Here is a 20034-nt window from a genome sequence, read left to right on the forward strand (position 1 = left end):
CCATTTCTCATGCATTAGGGTTTAAACACTCGGACATTTATTCAGACCCTCTTGCATGATGGCAGATATGTAATTACGGTGATTATTTGCCGTTTCGCATGCATTACGGTTTAAACAATCGGACAATTATTCGGACCCTCTTGCGTGATGGCAGATATGTAATTATGGTGTTTACTTGCCACTTCTCATGCATTAGGGTTTAAACACTCGGACACTTATTCCGACCCTCTTGCACGATGGCAGATATGTAATTATGGTGTTTATTTCCCACTTCTCATGCATTAGGGTTTAAATACTGGGACACTTATTCGGACCCTCATGCTTGATGGCAGATATGTAATTATGGTGTTCACTTACCATTTCTCATGCATTAGGGTTTAAACACTCGGACATTTATTCCGACCCTCTTGCATGAGGGCAGATATGTAATTGTGGTGTTTATTTGCCATTTCTCATGCATTAGGGTTTAAACACTCTGACACTTATTCGGACCCTCATGCATGATGGCAGATATGTAATTATGGTGTTTATTTGCTATTTCTCTTGCATTAGTGTTTAAAAACTTGGACATTTATTCAGACCCTCTTGCATGATGGCAGATATGTAATTACGGTGTTTATTTGCCGTTTCCCATTCAATACGGTTTAAACACTCGGACACTTATTCGGACCCTCTTGCATGATGGCAGATATGTAGTTATGGTGCTTACTTGCCATTTCCCATGCATTAGGGCTTAAACACTCGGACACTTATTCGAACCCTCTTGCATGATGGCAGATATGTAATTATGCTGTTTACTTGCTACTTCCCATCAATTAGGGCTTAAACACTCGGACACTTATTCGGACCCTCTTGCATGATGGCCGATATGTAATTATGGTGTTTACTTGTCATTTCGCATGCATTAGGGCTTAAATACTCGGACACTTATTCGATCCCTCTTGCATGGTGGCAGATATGTAATTGTGGTGTCTATTTGCCATTTCTCATACGTTAGGGTTGAAACACTAGGACACTAATTCGGACCCTGTTGCATGGTGATAGATATGTAATTATGGTGTTTACTTTCCATTTCTCATGCATTATGGCTTAAACAATCGGACACTTATTCGGACCCTCCTGCATGATGGCAGATATGTAATTATGGTGTTTATTTGCCATTTCTCATGCATTAGGGTTTAAACACTCGGACACTTATTCGGACCCTCTTGCATGATGGCAGATATGAAATTATGGTTGCCATTTCTCATGCATTAGGGTTTAAACACTCGGACACTTATTCGGACCCTCTTGCACGATGGCAGATATGTAATTATGGTGTTTATTTCCAACTTCTCATGCATTAGGGTTTAAATACTGGGACACTTATTCGGACCCTCTTGCATGATGGCAGATATGTAATTATGGTGTTTACTTGCCATTTCTCATGCATTAGGGTTTAAACACTCAGACACTTATTCGGACCCCCTTGCATGGTGGCAGATATGTAATTATGGTGTTTATTTTCCATTTCCCATGCGTTACGGTTTAAACAATCGAACACTTATTCGGACCCTCTTGCATGATAGCAGATATGTAGTTATGGTGTTTACTTGCCGTTTCTCATGCATTAGGGTTTAAGCACTCGGACACTTATTTGGACCCTCTTGCATGATGGCAGATACGAAATTATGGGGTTTACTTGCCATTTCTCATGCATTAGGGTTTAAACACTAGGACACTTATTCGAACCCCCTTGCACGATGGCAGATATGTAATTATGGTGTTTATTTCCCACTTCTCATGCATTAGGGTTTAAATACTCGGACGCTTGTTCGGAGCCTCTTGCATGATGGCAGATATGTAATTATGGTGTTTATTTGCCATTTGTCTTGCATTAGGGTATAAGTACTCGGACACTTATTCAGACCCTCTTGCATGATAGCGGATATGTAATTATGGTGTTTACTTGCCATTTCTCATGCATTAGGGTTTAAACACTCGGACACTTATTCCGACCCTCTTGCATGAGGGAAGATATGTAATTATGGTGTTTACTTGCCATTTCTCATGCATTAGGGTTTAAACACTCAGACACTTATTCGGACCCTCTTGCATGATGGTAGATGTGTAATTGTGGTGTTTATTGGCCATTTCTCTTGCATTAGGGTATAAACACTCGGACACTTATTCAGACCCTCTTGCATGATGGCAGATACGTAATAATGGTGTTTACTTGCCAATTCTCATGCATTAGGGTTTAAACACTTAGACACTTATTCCGACCCTCTTGCATGATGGCAGAAGTGTAATTATGGTGTTTACTTGCCATTTCTCATGTTTTAGGGTTTAAACACCCGGACACTTATTCCGACCCTCTTGCATGAGGGCAGATATGTAATTATGGTCTTTACTTGCCATTTCGCATGCATTAGGGTTAAACACTCAGACACTTATTCGGACCCTCTTGCATGATGGCAGATGTGTAATTGTGGTGTTTATTTGCCATTTCTCTTACATTAGGGTATAAATACTCGGACACTTATTCAGACCCCCTTGCATGATGACAGATATGTAATTATGTCATTTATTTTCCATTTCTCTTGCATTAGGGTTTCTACACTCGGACATTTATTCAGACCCTCTTGCAAGATGGCACATATGTCATTATGGTGTTTACTTGCCATTTCTCATGCATTAGGGTGTAAACACTCGGACACATATTCCGACCCTCTTGCATGAGGGCAGACATGTAATTATGGTGTTTACTTGCCATTTCTCATGCATTAGGGTTTAAACACTCAGACACTTATTCGGACCCTCTTGCATGATGGCAGATGTGTAATTGTGGTGTTTATTTGCCATTTCTCCTGCATTAGGGTATAAAGACTCGGGCACTTCTTCAGACCCACTTGAATGATGGCAGATATGTAATTATGGTGTTTACTTGCCATTTCTCATGCATTAGGGTTTGAACACTCGGACACTTTTTGGGACCCTCATGCATGATGGCAGATATGTAATTATGTTGTTTATTTGCCATTTCTCATGCATTAGGGCTTAAACACTCGGACACTTATTCGGACCCTCTTGCATGATGGTAGATATGTAATTGTGGTGTTTATTTGCCATTTCTCATGCATTAGGGTTTAAACACTTGGACATTTATTCGGACCCTCTTGCATCATGGCAGATATGTAATTATGGTGTTTATTTGCCATTTCCCATGCATTACGGTTTAAACACTCAGACACTTATTCAAACCCTCTAGCATGATTGCAGATATGTTGTTATGGTGTTTACCTGCCATTTCCCATCAATTAGGGCTTAAACACTCGGACACTTATTCGGACTCTCTTGCATGATGGCAGATATGTAATTAAGGTGTTTACTTGTCATTTCTCATGTATTAGGCTTAAACACTCGAACACTTATTGGGACCCTCTTGCTTGATGGCAGATATGTAATTGTGGTGTATATTTGCCATTTCTCATGCATTAGGCTTTAAACACTCGGACACTTATCCGGACCCTCTTGCATGATGGCAGATATGTGATTATGGTGTTTACTTGCCATTTCTCATGCATTAGGGCTTAAACACTCGGACACTTATTCGGACCCTCTTCCATGATGGCAGATATGTAATTATGGTGTTTATTTAGCATTTCTCACGCATTAGGGTTTAAACACTCGGACACTTATTCAGACCCACTTGCATGATGGCAGATATGTAATTATGGTGTTTACTTGCCATTTCTCATGCATTTGGGTTTAAACACTCGAACACTTATTTGGACCCTCTTGCATGATGGCAGATATGAAATTATGGTGTTTACTTGCCATTTTTCATGCATTAGGGTTGAAACACTCGGACACTTATTCGGACCCTCTTGCACGATGGCAGATATGTAATTATGGTGTTTATTTCCTACTCTCCAGCATTAGGGTTTAAATACTCGGACACTTATTCGGACCCTCTTGCATGATGGCAGATATTTAATTAAGTTGTTTACTTGCCATTTCTCATGCGTTAGGGTTTAAACACGCGGACACTTATTCTGACACCCTTGCATGAGGGCAGATATGTAATTATGGTGTTTACTTGCCGTTTCCCATGGATTAGGGTTTAAACACGCAGACACTTATTCCGACCCTCTTTCATGATGGCAGATATGTAATTATGGTGTTTATTTGCCATTTCTCACGCATTAGGGTTTAAACACTCGGACACTTATTCAGACCCACTTGCATGATGGCAGATATGTAATTATGGTCTTTACTTGCCATTTCTCATGCATTTGGGTTTAAACACTCGAACACTTATTTGGACCCTCTTGCATGATGGCAGATATGTAATTATGGTGTTTATTTTCCATTTCTCATGCATTAGGGTTTAAGCACTCGGACACTTATTCAGACCCTCTTGCATGATGGCAAATATGTAATTATGGTGTTTACTTGCCATTTCTCATGCATTAGGTTTTAAACACTCAAACACTTATTCGGACCCCCTTGCGTGATGGCAGATATGTAATTATGGTGTTTATTTGCCATTTCCCATGCATTACGGTTTAAACACTCAGACACTTATTCGAACCCTCTTGCATGATAGCAGATATGTAGTTATGGTGTTTACTTGCCATTTCATATGCATTAGGGTTTAAACACTCGGACACTTATTCGGACCCTCTTGCATAATGGCAGATATGTAATTATGGTGTTTACTTGCCATTTCTCTTGCATTAGGGTATAAATACTCGGACACTTATTCAGACACGCTTGCATGATGGCAGATATGTAATTACGGTGTTTACTTGCCATTCCTCATCCATTAAGGCTTAAACACTCGGACACTTATTCGGACCCTCATGGATGATGGCAGATATGTAATTATGGTGTTTATTTGCCATTTCTCTTGCATTAGGGTATAAATACTCGGACATTTAGTCACACCCTCTTGCATGATGGCAGATATGTAATTATGGTGTTTACTTGCCATTTGCCACGCATTAGGTCTTAAACACTTGGACACTTATTCGAACCCTCTTGCATGGTGGCAGATATGAAATTATGGTGTTTATTTGCCATTTCTCATGCGTTAGGGTTTAAACACTCGGACACATATTCGGACCCTCTTGCATGATGGCAGATATGTAATTATGGTGTTTTCTTGCCATTTCTCATGCATTAAGGTTTAAACACTCGGACACTTATTTGGACCCTCTTGCAAGATGGCATATATGTGATTATGTTGTTTACTTGCCACTTCTCATGCATTAGGGCTTAAACACTTGGACACTTATTCGGACCCTCTTGCATGATGGCATATATGTAATTATGGTCTTTATTTGCCATTTCTCAGGCAATAGGGTTTATACGCTCGGACATTTATTCGGACCTTCTTGCATGATGGCAGATATGTGATTATGGTATTTACTTGCCATTTCTCATGCATTAGGGTTTAAACACTCGGACACTTATTTGGACCCTCTTGCATGATGGCAGATATGTAATTATGTTGTTTACTTGCCATTTCTCATGCATTAGGGCTTAAACACTCGGACACTTATTCGGACCCTTTTGCACGGTGCCAGATATGTAATTACGGTGTTTATTTCCCATTTGTCATGCATTAGGCTTTAAACACTTGGACACTAATTCGGACCCTCTTGCACGATGGCAGATATGTAATTATGGTGTTTTCTTGCCATTTCTCATGCATTAGGGTTTAAACACTCGGACACTTATTCGGACCCTCTTGCACAATGGCAAATATGTAATTATGGTGTTTATTTGTCATTTCTCATGCATTAGGGTTGAAATACTCGAACATTTATTCGGACCCTCTAGCATGATGGCAGATATGTAATTATGGTGTTTACTTGCCATTTCCCATGCATTAGGACTTAAACACTCGGACACTTATTCGGACCCTCTTCCATGATGGCAGTTTTGAAATTATGGTGTTTACTTGCCATTTCTCATGCATTAGGTTTTAAGCACTCGGACACTTATTCCGACCCTCTTGCACCATGGCAGATATGTAATTATGGTGTTTATTTCCCACTTCTCATGCATTAGGGTTTAAATACTAGGACACTTATTCGGACCCTGATGCTTGATGGCAGATATGTAATTATGGTGTTCACTTACCATTTCTCATGCATTAGGGTTTAAACACGCGGACACTTATTCCGACCCTCTTGCATGAGGGCAGATACGTAATTGTGGTGTTTACTTTCCATTTCTCATGCATTAGGGTTTAAACACTCGGACACTTATTCGGACCCTCTTGCATGATGGCAGATATGTAATTATGGTGTTTATTTGCCATTTCTCATGCATTAGGGTTTAAACACTCGAACACTTATTCGGACCCTCTTGCACAATGGCAGATATGTAATTATGGTGTTTATTTGCCAATTCTCATGCATTAGTGTTTAAACACTTGGACATTTATTTAGACCCTCTTGCATGATGGCAGATATGTAATTACGGTGTTTATTTGCCGTTTCCCATTCAATACGGTTTAAACACTCGGACACTTATTCGGACCCGCTTGCATGATGGCTGATATGTAGTTATGGTGCTTACTTGCCATTTCCCATGCATTAGGGCTTAAACACTCGGACACTTATTCGGACCCTCTTGCCTGATGGCAGATATGTAATTATGCTGTTTACTTGCCATTTCCCATCAATTAGGGCTTAAACACTCGGACACTTATTCGGACCCTCTTACATGGTGGCAGATATGTAATTATGGTGTTTACTTGTCATTTCTCATGCATTAGGGCTTAAATACTCGGACACTTATTCGATCCCTCTTGCATGGTGCCAGATATGTAATTGTGGTGTCTATTTGCCATTTCCCATACATTAGGGTTGAAACACTAGGACACTAATTCGGACCCTCTTGCATGGTGACAGATATCTAATTATGGTGTTCACTTTCCAATTCCCAAGCATTATGGCTTACACAATCGGACACTTATTCGGACCCTCCTGCATGACGGCAGATATGTAATTATGGTGTTTATTTGCCATTTCTCATGCATTAGGGTTTAAACACTCGGACACTTATTCGGACCCTCTTGCATGATGGCAGATATGAAATTATGGTGTTTACTTGCCATTTCTCATGCATTAGGGTTTAAACACTCGGACACTTATTCGGACCCTCTTGCACGATGGCAGATATGTAATTATGGTGTTTATTTCCAACTTCTCATGCATTAGGGTTTAAATACTGGGACACTTATTCGGACCCTCTTGCATGATGGCAGATATGTAATTATGGTGTTTACTTGCCATTTCTCATGCAGTAGGGTTTAAACACGCGGACACTTATTCCGACCGTCTTGCATGAGGCCAGATATGTAATTATGGTGTTTACTTGCCGTTTCTCATGCATTAGGGTTTAAACACTCGGACACTTATTCGGACCCTCTTGCATGATGGAAGATATGTAATTATGGTGTTTATTTGCCAATTCTCTTGCATTCGGGTATAAATACTCGGACATTTATTCAGACCCTCTTGCATGATGGCAGATATGTAATTATGGTGTTTATTTGCCATTTCTCCTGCATTAGGGTTTAAACACTCGGACACTTATTCGGACCCTCCTGCATGATGACTGATATGTAATTATGGTGTTTACTTGCCAATTCTCAAGCATTAGGGTTAAAGACTCGGACACTTATTTGGACCGTCTTGCATGATGGCAGATATGTAATTATGCTGTTTACTTGCCATTTCTCATGCATTAGGGCTTAAACACTCGGACACTTATTCGGACCTTCTTGCATGATGGCAGATATGTAATTATGGTGTTTATTTGCCATTTCTCATGCATTAGTGTTTAAACACTCGGACATTTATTCGGACCCCCTTGCATGGTGGCAGATATGTAATTATGGTGTTTATTTTCCATTTCCCATGCATTACGGTTTAAACAATCGAACACTTATTCAGACCCTCTTGCATGATAGCAAATATGTAGTTATGGTGTTTACTTGCCATTTCTCATGCATTAGGGTTTAAACACTCGGACACTTATTTGGACCCTCTTGCATGATGGCAGATATGAAATTATGGGGTTTACTTGCCATTTCTCATGCATTAGGGTTTAAACACTCGGACACTTATTCGAACCCCCTTGCACGATGGCAGATATGTAATTATGGTGTTTATTTCCCACTTCTCATGCATTAGGGTTTAAAAACTCGGACACTTATTCGGAGCCTCTTGCATGATGGCAGATATGTAATTATGGTGTTTATTTTCCATTTGTCTTGCATTAGGGTATAAATACTCGGACACTTATTCAGACCCTTTTGCATTATAGCGGATACGTAATTATGGTGTTTACTTGCCATTTGTCCTATGTAGACACCCCATTTTTGACCGACCTTAACACTTAGACGTCACTGATTGAGCGCTTGGTGATGTTGCATAATGTGCTCGTTCAGAAGTTTCAGAGTTGCGGCCGTGAGCCCTGCCTCCGGACTTCCGAACGCTCTTTTGTACCTTGCCTCGGTTTGCGAACCAGGCACGATTTTCTCGGTTTCTTTTCCTGAGGGAAGGGAGAGGTCCCGTAGACCATCTCTCAATGTCCGTATGCTACATTTCGTGGTCGTAGGCCATTTTGCCCATTTCGGAGTCCGGTTTCCGGTTTTTCGGAATCGTTGGCCGTGTGCCTTGGTTCGGGACAGCCTAACCATCTCCGTTTGTTCTGATTTTTGGCATACTTCCTTTATACTCCCTTTTGAGGGACACTGGGGTCTGAGAAACCCACTTCGTGTCCGAATGCCACTTTCGGTGCTTAACAGGCCATTTTCGGGACCTCGAACTGCGCATTTTGGCCCCCGAACATTCGTTTTGCAACGGTTTTCGTTCATTTTTGGCAGGTACCTCTGTTTTATCACCGAGGAGGTCACTGAAGGGTGGGAGGCCAATAATTGTTGCAGCAACCAGTTATATATCCTCTGACGCCCTCCGACGCCCGTTTTTCACACTTCCGGGCTAATGTTGAACAGCTTGGGGCCACATTCTTGAACTTTCAACCACATATTTGTGATGTACACACTTGGGAGGATCCTAAAAGTTGGTGGCCGGCCAGTAATTCCACCTGACCCTTTTGAACCCCTCCTTCCGGGCTAATGTTGAACACCTTGGGGCCACATTCTTGAACTTTCAACCACATATTTGTGATGTACACACTTGGGAGGATCCTAAAAGTTGGTGGCCGGCCAGTAATTCAACCTGACCCTTTTGAACCCCTCCTTCCGAGCTAATGTTGAACACCCTTGAGCCACTTTCTTGGACTTTTAACCACAGGGTTGTATTGTACACACATGGGAGGACACCATCATGTGGTGGCCGGCCACTAAACCAGCTTGACCCTTTTGACCCCTAGCCGGCCGGCTAGGGGATGTGGCCGGCCGGCCACCTGCAACCAAAATACTTGGCCGGCCGTAATCCTCACACTGTTCACTTTACAGCTGTATAGCTTTATCCCCCAGAAAATATCTGTATCCAGGGGATATTTTGTGGGGGAAAGTTGGCCTCCTTTTCCCCCACCTTTACACCCCCTTTTTGGTCCATATAACCAACAGGCAATATCATATTTTGGGGTTGGAAAAAATTGTCTTCAAGCCTCAATACACATATCTCCCTCCATCTTCCTCATTTTCCTAAAAATCCTTAAGTCCTACACCTTGTTTTCTTCATGACCACCAAGCTCTACCACCACCACACCATTTCAGCAGCAAGGGAAAGAATTCCAGAAGCTTAGAGTCATCAAAATTGGTCCAAGAAGCAACAAAAGACTTGTCTCCAAGGGTGAGTTGCCATTTTCCCTTTTTTTGAGCTTTTCTTTGCAATATTTCTTAGCCATCTATGATTTTTGCTTTGAGCTCCGGCCATAACTGAAAGTGGCCTTATTTTGAGCTCATTTTCATGTCTCATTAAGGGCTCAACCCTGTTTGAGCCCTCCATCTTGCACTTGCTTCATTATCCCTCTAAAATGTCATTTTCTTGCATGATATTTTTAGCTTGTGTGTGATTTGTTTTGGAGCATGTTGTAAACTGATAATAGGCTTATTTTGAGCCCATCTTCAACATTGAAGAAGGGCTCAACACTGTTTGGGACCTCCATGCTATACTTGCCTTTATACTCCTTTTTTGGTCCCATTTTTGCATGCTTTGGCAGCCTGTCATGCTTTCGTTTTTGGCCATTTTACAGTTCTGAAAATAGTCTTATTTTGGTCCATTCTTCATGTTTTATTTAGGGCCTTTCATGGTTTGGGACCTCCATATGCCACTTCATGTTATATCTCTCTTTTGGTCCCCATTCTTGCATGTTTTGTTAGCCTATCATGCTTTTGTTTTTGGCCATTTTACAGTTCTGAAAATAGTCTTATTTTGGTCCATTCTTCATGTTTCATTAAGGGTCTTTGGCCGTTTGTGGAATATTTTGTATACTTTGTGTTATAGCCACTTTTGAGCCTCATTTTGCATTGCATTTCTAGCATGTTTGTATACTGTTTTGGCCATTTTACAGTTCTTCAAATAGTCATATTTTTTGTCCCTCTTCAATGTTGTAGAAGGGAATTTTTCAGTTTGGGCTTTGCATATACCACTTGCCACTTTGGCCACCTTTTGGCCCTTTTTCTTGCATGAGAGTGCAGCCATACCTGTGTTTGTTTTTGGGGTTTTTACAGTTCTGAAAAACATCATATTTTTGGCCCCTCTTCAACTTTGTTGAAGGGCCATAACCTTTTTGAGGGCATCAGCTATGAGTTGCTTCTTAATCCCATGTTTAGGGCCATTTCTTGCATGCTAGTTTTGCCCTATCTTGGTTTGCTGTTTGGCCATGATTTGTGCTAGTAAAATGCTAACTTTGGGGCTGCCTTGCTTCTTTCTTTACATTCCATGTACCAATTTTGCATGTTTGGTATAGCTATAGGCCATTTCGGGTGCCAAAATTCGTGTTTCGGGACTATTCTGTGCATCGGGTGTGTTTTCGCCTCATTTCGGGACTGTTTTCCCCCACATTTCATTGCTTCAAATCCATTAGCATGCTTATATCATATTTTCATGTCATTTGCATTGCGCATGTCATTGCCTCGGTTTGCGTGCCCGTGTGCACGCATTTCGAGGCACTTCATTTTCATCGACCGGCATCCTATATGAGTGTGGCTGAGGCTCTCTCATGTTGGTATAAGCCCATATCATAGTTCCATGTCATTTGCATTGCGTATGCCATTGCCTCGATTTGCGTACCCGTGTGCACGCATTTCGAGGCACTTCATTTTCATCCATCGACCTCTTATGTGAGTGTGGCTGAGGCTCTCTCATGTTAGTATAAGTCCATGTTGCATTCTACATGCCATTTTAGCCATACTGCATTGCGTATGTCATTGCCTCGGTTTGCGTGCCCGTGTGCACGCATTTCGAGGCACTTCATTTTCATCTATCGGCATCCTATATGAGTGTGGCTGAGGCTCTCTCATGTTGGTAGAAGCCCATATCATAGTTCCATGTCATTTGCATTGCGTATGCCATTCCCTCGGTTTGCGTGCCCGTGTGCACGCATTTCGAGGCACTTCATTTTCATCTATCGGCCTCTTATGTGAGTGTGGCTGAGGCTCTCTCATGTTAGTATAAGCCCATATCAAAGTTTCATGTCATTTGCATTGCGTATGTCATTTCCTCGGTTTGCGTGCCCGTGTGCACGCATTTCGAAACATCTCATTTTCATAGCATTGTGCATAGTAGGCTGTATCTTAGTTGCATTCATGCATATCATGCATATTGCATCGTGTTCGGGATAGGAGTTAGCCCGGGTACCGGAAACGAGGTGCGTTTCGTACTCCGAGTGACGAAACGCGTCATAATTCCCAGTCACCGACACTCCGGATTACCCATGATGGAGTTAGGTTCTTGTTGTGTTTACATGTGCATTCATTCTATATTAAATTGTGCAATTCGACTCCTCGGCCATTATGCCTCGGTATGCGTGATTGGTGGCACGAGGATCGAAGCATGCATATATCTGTGAAAATACATTGCTATGCCCCTTTCCTGCTCTCTGTTGTAGCAAAATAAAGAATCAGCAACTTTTTGGAGTTTGGCGCACATTTCAATGAAAGGTGTAAATAGAGGCTGATTGGGGCATCCCGGTGGATTTCAGCGCAAAGCAGCCTAACATACATCATTCATCAGAAGCGAGGCAGTCCCTGGCTTGCACGCCAGTTTCACAGCTTTCTTAGTTAATTTGTTAATTAATTAGGAATTTGTATATTATTTGGACTGTAACATTTGGACTGTAATATTCTTTTATTTGGGACTGTATTATTTATTCGGATCCTCTGCGCGAGGGCACAACTGTGATAAAGTGTGCGTGTGTGTGTTGTATGTCTTCCAACCCCACATCTTTCTCCCTTTTATTTATCCGCTTATGATGGTTAGATTAGGGCATATTTCAATTAGCATACAGTATGACAGCATGTTTGCATTCATTCATCTGTTTTGCATGCACCGGGCTCGACGCATCATACTAACTGCATTGTACTTTCAATTCCAAATTGAATACATGTTAGTTGTAGCATTCCATATGCCATGTTTAGAATAGCCGAGCCTGCTATAGTTGCATTTTTGCATTTGTTGCATTAGGCATTTTTGTATACTTAGGATCATGCATGATTTCTAATGTAGTTTCTATTTTGGCTTGGAGTACTCGGTAAGTTCTATGCTTTAGCATCCTTGCATGCGTGTGAGTGACTGCCATGAATAGCATGCTTACCATGAGGCTATATGCTTATGTGATATAACTGCCTGGATGCCTGTGGGTGAAGGTTGGGTTACTTAAATTGGAATAAATCATCAAATGTTTTAAGCCTACCGGCGGGTAGCAAGCCATTTTCAAAAAGCGAACATGAAATGTTTTGTTCCAATTCAGGCGATCCAGTCTATACTTGTATGCTGTGCGCATCACATAGTAACCTAGGCTAATAACCGGAATAAGAACATACAACGTTTTCAAAAATAGATATCATGGTTAGTAGAGGCCGATCTTTGATCGGGCGAGCGGGGGTGCTCACGAAGTGACCTTCCCCAATCGTACCCAAGTTCCCGAGCCGAGGCAACTTTGGTGATGACGGACACGTGGCCTAAGGCAACGAGTCAGGGTTTCCTAAATTTCCCAAAATAAAATATTTAGGTGGCGACTCTGTATTTGGAAAAGCAGTCCATGTTTGGCACTTCTTTCAAAAATCTGTTTTTTCTCAAAACGATTTGCCAGATTTGGACTCTTTGGTTCAGACTTAGAACCGTGACTACGAAGTCGAGTCCGAGCTGTAGCGCGGTCCCCCGCGGGCTTGTTACAGTTTCTGGCGACTCCGCTGGGGATTTAGAGAACTTGACTCGAACTCATGATATCTGTTTTTTACTACACTTGTGTGTTTCTTGGCATTGCATTTGCATTGGTGCGCCTAGGACACCGTGTTTGCCATCTGCTATTCCTGAACGGTTTGTCGGAGGCTTGTCTTGTCAAGGCATGACCATAAGGCTGACCGGTTGTGGGCTCTGCCAGTATGGGAACACAAACCCCGGTTTTACCGGGGCACCCTCTTTGACCTTTCGACCTAGTGCATATTCGGATCCATAGTGACCATTCCAAATTAGGACAGGTTGCTTACCCGTTTATAGGTTGTTTTAAACCGCTGTGTGCGTAGTAAAACCCTAGCTCCTGACGAAATAGGACAGGGAAACCCTACCCCAACATAGGGGTGTTTTGGCTCTCACTTATCTGTTATGTGCTTTAGAGTGCGTCTCTACAGGAATGCATGTATCAGTATATGAGTTTGGGTATCAGGCCTGCGGGCATCAGTTCAGTATTATCAGTATCAGGCCTGCGGGCATCAGTTCAGTATATGAGTTTGGGTATCAAGCCTACGGGCATCAGTTCAGTATTGTCAGTATCAGGCCTGCGGGCATCAGTTCAGTATTATGGGTATCAGGCCTGCGGGCATCAGCCAGTATTTGAGAATCAGCTATCTGCGGGTATCAGATTCTATTTTAGGGAATAGTGATACAGGGATAATAATCAGTGTTTGAGGACAGTGTGTATTCAGCTTATCAACTGTGTGTTGTTATGCCCGGCTGTGTGTCATGCATTTTAATTTTAAGCTGTTATGTTGTCCGTTTATCTGTTTATTTATTTCCTTTTCGCTTTATTTATCTTTTGCTAGGTCAGTTCTAGCACAATTGCTTCCAACCCAGCAGGCATTCCCCAAGCACTTTGGACACGAGGTCGTCGACTCAATCGATCTGAGGATCTAATCGACGGACAGCCAGTGTTCCATTCTCTACCCCCTGTTACCAGAAGAAAGCAGAAAAAGCGCAGTGTATCTGAACAGAGATCACCAGAACAGTGGTTTCCCCCATCAGTGGACAGTCGGATTGAGATCCCCATTGAGACAGATCTGCCAGTAGTTCAGATAGATCAAACAGTATGGCAACGCCAACAGGAGTTGAGGAGATGGTGCGCCAAATGCAAGAAACCATGCGGGCCATGCAGCAGGATGCCGTTCGCCGAGATGAACTCGCCAAGCAGCAGGCCGAGATTATGACCCCGCAGGCTGAGCTAATTACCCGATTGCAACAGCAGAATGCTGCATCTGCTTCACACCAAATTCCTCCTCCGGCAGGGGCTCCATTACCTGAGCAGGCACCTACTGTTCAGAACGCCCCACCAAATGCCTAGAATACCCTGCCGAATGTCCAAAACTTACAAGAGGACACGAATCTTCCAACGGGGCTAGCTCCGCCCCCGCTTCCACCACAACTGTCTAAGGTCCATGCACCCAATCACCCCGACTCTCCCTTCGAGTTCGAGGTTGATCATACAGCTCTGAAATTGAGCAAACTTGAGAAACTCTTCAAGAAATCCCAAGGGGTCAAGGCTATGCCGGATATCGAAGACGGATATACCGAGGAGGCCGTGACACTCCCCGATAGGTTCAAAATGCCACAAATCGACCGCTTTGACGGGTCCGGCGACCCCATGGTCCATCTCCGACTGTTCGCAGACATTTTGCGGCCAATGGGCCTAACATGACCACAGAAGCTTTCACTATTCGGCCGAACCCTGTCGGGTGTGGCCGCCCACTGGTATGCAAAGTTACAAGATGAAGTGAAAAGGAATTGGGATGAAATGGCTGAGGCCTTTGTCGCGCAATATTCGTACAACACTCAGATCGAGATCACAACCCGTGATCTTGAAACGACAAGGCAAGAGCCCAAGGGAACTTTCTCGGACTTTGTGATCCGATGGAGGGCAAAGGCGTCAATGATGACTTTAAGGCCCACTGACAAAGATCAAATCCGGATGATTGTGCGTAATCTCCACCCAAAGTTGATGCAGAGTATGATTGTAGTCCCCTTTCCTACTTTCGCAGATTTACATGAGATGGGGGTGCAAATCGAAGACGCAATGAAACAAGGTCTGTTTGACCACGACAGGGAACAACCGAGGAGGACTTTCAACCGTAACAACAATGCGGGCCCGAGTGGCGCTGCAAATACAAGAGCCTCCGAAGTCAGTATGGTCACCACCACTCCCCCTCCCCCTCCAAGGCCCATGGCTGCCACACCCTTCTCCGGCGCGTCCGGAAGCAACACACAAACCAACAGATTCCAACCGCGAGGCCAAAGAACCTTTACCCCACTATATATGCCCCTGTCCAAAGCTCTAGGGGTATTGATCAGGAAAAAGCATTTGAAACCCCTGGAGCCAAAGCCATTACCGAATCCACTCCCTCCCTCTCATGACCCAGCAAAGTACTGTGCGTATCACCAACAACACGGTCATGACACCGACCGTTGTTACAGATTGCGTCGTGAGATCCAGGATCTTATTGACAAGCAGGTGATCGCGCCTCCTGATAAGCCCAATGTCACAACCAACCCTCTTCCACCACATAACCAAGCTCCTCCTCCCAATAGAATCAATTTTATCCAGACTGGGGTTGCATCTTACGATCCTAGCATCTATATTACGCCCACCCACCTACCCAAGCCGGAGGTGTTCCTCCCCAATTGCACTGACTTCTTGTGCATGGTGGACATCTCCAAAACCCAACCAGAACCGATGGTGGTGACCGTCGAAGATAGGGCAGGGCAGATTTTGGGAGAGAATGAGATTGTTGAATCTGGGACTGGACGGAGTTTTGCTGGGGGAGCCTATGATCCAGGCGAGTATATCCTATCAATGAGCCGAATTGGGCTAGGTATAGAATTTCCAGAGACAGGAGAGCTATGCATGATCCGAGGGGATGGATCTGGGCTATGGGCAGATGTTCTGACAGTCGTAGAGGAGGACTTTGCCAACCTGCAATTTTTCGATGACCAGGAACCGGGGGATGCGTCAATCAACTGGTTCGATCATGAGGGATCAGCGGAGGCCACTGGATGGCTCGAGGATCAACCAGATGAAGTGGGGGAAGCCCAACCAGAACAGAGCCCGGCAGGGGCAGAGGTATCAGCTGTGGCCGGAATGGCCGAAAGTCAAATTGAATCGCCGGAGAGCGCCGGTGCTAAGAATTCTGCTCGAGACTTGGGCATTATAGATACAGGAATTGTTGAACAAACAGCTGTACTAATGCAGCTGGAACGAGAAAAGTTTGAGGAGACTGAGAGAATTAGGAAAGCTAAAGGCCCTGAGGGGACCGAAAGTGCTGTGTGCACGAAGATAGAGAATGCTGCGAGCATGTGGACAGGGAGTACTGCGAGTGCAACTAAACCGGAGCCAGACAGGTGTCTGTTGGCTGCCGACGGAATGTGGTGGGAAGACGATGACTTATGTCTTGCCCACACGGACGAAGACTGGGGGAATAATCAACCGGATGACACTTGGTACCTCGATGAGGTTGACCACATGACGAGAAGTGGGCGGTACTTCAAACCCCCACACCTGGACCAACCCGAGGCATCCGGGAAGGATAGAGAAGCGGAGAAACAGAAGGAGAAGCAGATTGAAGATGAAGCTGTGCTGAAACAGTTAAAAAAGATACAAGCAGACATCTCCATCTGGGGACTGCTAATGGCATCACGAGTACATAGGGAAGCTGTCCTATCTGCTATGGACAAGTCCAAACTCTCCATAGACACCACGCCTAAACAGCTGGTTGGGCTGGTTTTTCCGGGAGGAGGTTCCCCGGCATTAACCTTTTCGGACAAGGAGCTACCGCCTGAGGGCACAAATCATAACAAACCTCTCTATATTTCTGTGGAATGTAGAGATAAGTGGATACCGGTGGTACTTGTTGATACCGGGTCTGCGATTAATGTCTGCCCAACCAGAACGGCATATGCAATCGGGTTGAAGCCCGTGGACTTCGTCCCAACTACTCAAGTGATCAGAGCATACGACAATACCAGCAGAGAAGTGATGGGGACTGTTAAAATTCAAACCAAGGTTGGTCCAGGACAACACAGCATTGAATTTCATATCTTGGACGTTCCTGCAACCTTTAACCTACTTTTGGGGCGACCGTGGTTGCACCAGGTCAAAGCAGTCTCTTCCACTCTACATCAAATGCTAAAGTACCCTCACGGGAAAGGGGTAGCGATCGTTTTTGGGATTTCATCAATCCATCCGCCGCCGGAAGTGTCCACACTTGTCTTGGAGATCGAGCACGGCACGGAGGATGTATTTTTGTCGGGGTTCACTTTGGCCGAGGCTCAAGTGGTGCAGAATGTCATGGCTGTGAATGAGGGTATGTACGTTAGTGCTCAATCTATCTACCTCATGAACAAGCTAAAACATACCCCCGGGATGGGATTAGGGAGAAGCGGCCGGAAGGGCGTCTCAGTGTTGGCCGAAGTGCCACACAACCCTCACACCTTTGGATTGGGTTATCTGCCCACCAAAGAGGATTGGGTAAGGAAAGGAAAAGAAATGGCCGGAAGGGCCAGAGTGAAGAAGGCTGGGAAGCCATTTGAGTTAATGCATAGGCCCATCTGGGGTACCCTAAACGGACGCTTCGTCCGGGAGGGGGAAGATTTTCCATTCTGCGGCTTCCCAGAGCCATGGCTGAACGCGGAGAAGAAGCGCGTGCCTGGTTTCGAAATCTTCTTCGACATACAATTATCTGGGGATGACGTTGCTGAAACGCAGACAGACCCACCAACTAAGGTTGAGCAGTGTAGAACAGTGGATCCTGAGAGCACAGAGCTTGAAATGGGGGTAGCACTGGCGAGTCTACTTTTAGATCCTCCGATCGACCAAGAGTGCTTGGGGGATAACTCTTCGGTTTCTATGATTGGAGATGAAACAGCTGCGGGCTTTCCAGCGCCGATCTTGGATGCATCTATCGCAGCTTCTCTCATCTGGCAATATGAAGAAGGCTTTTTATCAAGCAGTTCCGGGTCAGGTAGTGAGCCGGAATCTGATTCCACCGAATCTTGTGCGTCGGAATCAGATTCCAGCTCGACTGAGTCTGAGTCCGGTATTCCTGGGGGTGATAACCCGGATGCCACAGTCCTGTCTAGGTCGTCATTTTCATTTTCTTTTGAGTCTGTTGTAACAGAGGAATCTGACGGCTTGGAAATATTTAATGAGAATGATGTGGATGTGGTTTCTGAGTATTTTTCTGTGCCTTTGATTTATTGCTTAAATCAGGATTTTCAAAATTTTGATGAAAACAACGAGGGAGAAATTCCCCCAGTTTTACAACGGTTAATTGATCAAGAGCAGGAAAGATTTGTTAAACCTTTAATGGATGAAATCACTACTGTGAATGTTGGTACTGAGAAGGACCTGCGGCTGGTCCAGATCGGGTCCACGTTGTCTTCGGAGGAGCGCGAGCGCTTAGTCGCTTTATTAAAAGATTTCAAAGATGTTTTCGCGTGGTCCTACGAAGACATGCCTGGAATCGATCCTGAGATTGTACAGCACCGGATCCCTCTTGATCCCGAGGCCCGCCCTATCAAACAGAAACTCAGAAGGATCCGCCCAGACTGGGCTCTCAAAATTAAGGAAGAGGTCACCAAGCAAATTGACGCAGGGTTCCTGCTGGTATCTGAATACCCAACTTGGTTGGCCAACATTGTTCCGGTGCCAAAGAAGGACGACAGAATTCGAGTCTGTGTAGACTTCAGAGATTTGAACAGGGCCAGTCCGAAGGACGACTTTCCCTTGCCACACATTGATGAATTGGTGGATTTCACGGCAGGACACGCTTTGCTTTCGTTTATGGATGGTTTCTCAGGCTATAATCAGATAGTGATGGCACCCGAAGACCGGGAGAAGACTGCGTTCACTACCCCGTGGGGTACATATTGTTATAGAGTGATGCCATTCGGGTTGAAAAATGCTGGAGCTACGTATCAACGGGCAGCAACTACAATATTGCATGATATGATCCATAAAGAGGTCGAGGTGTATGTGGACGACATGATTGTCAAGTCCAAAGAAAGAGAGGGCCACTACACCGCCTTACAAAAATTCTTTCAAAGGATCAGAGAGTTTCGGCTGCGATTGAATGCCCAGAAGTGCACGTTTGGTGTTACAGTAGGGAAGATGTTAGGGTTTCTGATTACACAAAGGGGCGTCGAGGTCGACCCTTCCAAAATCAAGGCCATCTTAGAAATGCCACCACCAAGGACAGAAAATGAGGTGCGAGGCTTTCTAGGTAAAGTGCAATTCATAAGACGGTTTATTTCTAAATTAACCTTGACTTGTGAACCACTTTTTGGTCTCCTGAAGAAAGGAAAGAAATTCCAATGGGACGGCCGATGTCAAGCAGCTTTTGTGCAGATCAAAGAATATCTACAGAACCCGCCCGTGTTGTCACCACTAGAGCCGGGGAGACCGTTGATATTGTACCTTTCGGTAACTGAGACTACCATGGGCTGCATGCTTGCGCAAGAGTCAGAAGACAAAGTGGAAAGAGCCATCTACTATCTGAGCAAAAAGATGCTGGATTACGAGACCCGCTATACACCGCTGGAGAAGGCTTGTTTGGCCTTGGTATGGGCTACCAGG

Source organism: Camellia sinensis, unplaced genomic scaffold, assembly GCF_055761805.1.
Source record: "Camellia sinensis isolate YWXY unplaced genomic scaffold, ASM5576180v1 Unanchor6, whole genome shotgun sequence".
In the NCBI taxonomy this organism is placed as follows: Eukaryota; Viridiplantae; Streptophyta; class Magnoliopsida; order Ericales; family Theaceae; genus Camellia; species Camellia sinensis.